The following is a 2,643-nucleotide window of genomic DNA, read 5'->3' on the forward strand; positions in this document are numbered from 1 at the left end:
CACATCGCTGACCAACCCCTAAAAGTCAACGGTCAACTCTTGGTCAAAGTCAAAGTCCTCAGTCAAAGTCAACCCTCCTGGTTGACCCTGCTCGCCGAGTCAACCCGTCGACTCGTCGAGTCCCCATGCTCAGAACTTCCCCAATCCGCGACTCAACTCACCGAGTCACCCCGAGACTCGCCGAGTCCCACAACTCTGAGTCCACTCGCACACAACTCACCGAGTCATCCCTTGACTCGCCGATTCTCGACTCAACCAGAAAATATTGGGACTCTTCGACAAGACTCACCGAGTCCAACAGCAGACTCGCCGAGTCTAAGGCTATCTTCAACCTACTCGCCGAGTTGTTCATACAACTCGCCGAGTTCCAGGCCATCTTCATCCAACTCGCCGAGTTGTTCTTCCAACTTGTCGAGTTCCAGCTCATCATCAAGCAACTGGTCGAGTCCACCCATGTGACTCACCGAGTACCACCGGTCTGAACTCATACAGAAGCATTCCAGGCCATGCAATTGATCCAAAACATAGATCTAGCCTCCTACAACTCATCCATCACGTAAAGTGGCAAACTTTACGTGAATCCAAAGAGATCTATGCATTTTCACTCTAGGGTTTGGGTTTGGGACAAAATAGCTCCATCAACCACTCACAAACAGGGACTTTCATGCATTCCAACCCTTCTCCATTCTAGATCTGAGGTAGCAACCTCAGATCTAACCTCTAAACTCCAATACATCCAAGGATATGGTCTCTAACACCCCCAAAACGATGCATCTAAGAAATAGCAGCTCAAAAACGAGATATTACCTCAAAGGAATGCCCCAACTGCAATGAAACTCGAATCCAAGCAAAGCCCCTTTGCTCCAAGCCTCTTACCCTTCATGATTTCCTTAACAATTGCTTCTCCAAGCTTCCAAATGCACTTGATCCACTCACACACAAGGGTTAGGGTTTCTGGACTTGAGGATTAGTAAGGAGGCTGGGGGAATGGATGTTATGTTCTTTATATAGGGCTCAACCCCAAGAATTAGGGTTTTCTCCACTCAGCGCCTACTCGCCGAGTCCATTACTCTGACTCGCCGAGTCGACCACTTAACACGCGACCAAGTTGCGACTCTACTCGCCGAGTCCGCACATGGACTCGCCGAGTCGCTCTTTCCCAATTTACTCTTTTAGCCCTTCAACTCTACTCTTGATATTTCGGGATGTTACAGTCTTGACCAAAACCCTAAAGTCAACGAAGGTCAATGCTCAAACTTTGACCCGACTCGTTGAGTGCACATGGGTGACTCGGCAAGTCCATGAGGGTCCTCTGAATCCTTTCAGCCTTTCTTGACTCGTCGAGTAATCCTTCCACTCGATGAGTTACACCTGTCACAAATCGCGGGGCAACCCCGACTCGACTCGTCGAGTCCACTTATGGACTTGGCGAGTTTCCGCCGTGCTCATACTCAAATAACCTTCTAAGGTCAGATCTATTCCTCTAATCCATAGATCTGGTCTTCCCAACCACTATAATCACGTAAAGGTCCGACCTTTACACTCATGCAATGACCATAAAGCTTCTTTGGGTGAAATAACCCCTAAAATGGCAACCTAGGGCCATAACTCAAATGGAATAGCAAAAAGCAAGATTGATGGGACTCTTTGGACCTCTTAAGGTCCATATCTAAGAAGAACTCCACCTTGGGACCTTACATACTTCGAATCCAAGCCAAAGAAGGCATAAGAAAACCCTAGATTCAACTGGAACACCAAATACACGAGTTTGAGCATAGAATAGTACCTCCAGTAGCCTCCTATGAAGATATGGGTGATAGATATGAGCTCCTCGACCTTCCTTGTTTGTCCTCCTTCCTTTTTTCTTGCAAAACAAACCCACAAAGGTCCAATAATGGCTTCTTCCCTCCCACAAACGCTTAGTCACTATTAGGGTTTCTCTCAAGGGTCTGGTAGCCGCAAATGGTGGCTATAAGGGTTCTTAAATAGGTCCCAAACCCGAGAAATTAGGGTTTCATTAAACAGCGTGGACTCGCCGACTCCACTCATGGACTCGCCGAGTCCTTCATCAAATCAGACCAAAAATGCGCGATCCCACTCGGCGAGTCAGAGCGCCTACTCGCCGAGTTCCCCTCATAAATTCAATATAAATACTTAACATTGAATACCTGGGAATCCGGATGTTAGAATTCTCCCCCACTAGAATCAGACTTCGCCCTCGATGTCCTGTTCGACAAACAACTCTGGATACTGCTCCCGCATCTCCAACTCTCGCTCCCAGGTTAGCTCGGATCCTTTCCGATGTTGCCATTGGACCTGCACCAGTGACACCTCCTTGTTCCTCAGAACTTTAATCTTCCGATCCCGGATCGCGATTGGCCTTTCCGCATAATTCAGACTCGTATCCAACTTAAGATCCTCCAAAGATACCACCACCGACTCGTCGGCTATACATTTCCTCAACTGCGATACGTGGAAGGTATCATGAATCTGGCTCAACTCCGCAGGTAGCTCTAACCGATATGCTACCTTGCCCACCCTTGCGGTCACCCTGAATGGACCAATGTACCGGGGCCCCAGTTTGCCCCTCTTCCTTAATCGGATCACTTCTTTCCAAAGAGATACTTTCAGGAGTACAAAGTC

The sequence above is a fragment of the Lactuca sativa genome, chromosome 9 (genome assembly GCF_002870075.4).
Source record: "Lactuca sativa cultivar Salinas chromosome 9, Lsat_Salinas_v11, whole genome shotgun sequence".
Taxonomy (NCBI): Eukaryota; Viridiplantae; Streptophyta; class Magnoliopsida; order Asterales; family Asteraceae; genus Lactuca; species Lactuca sativa.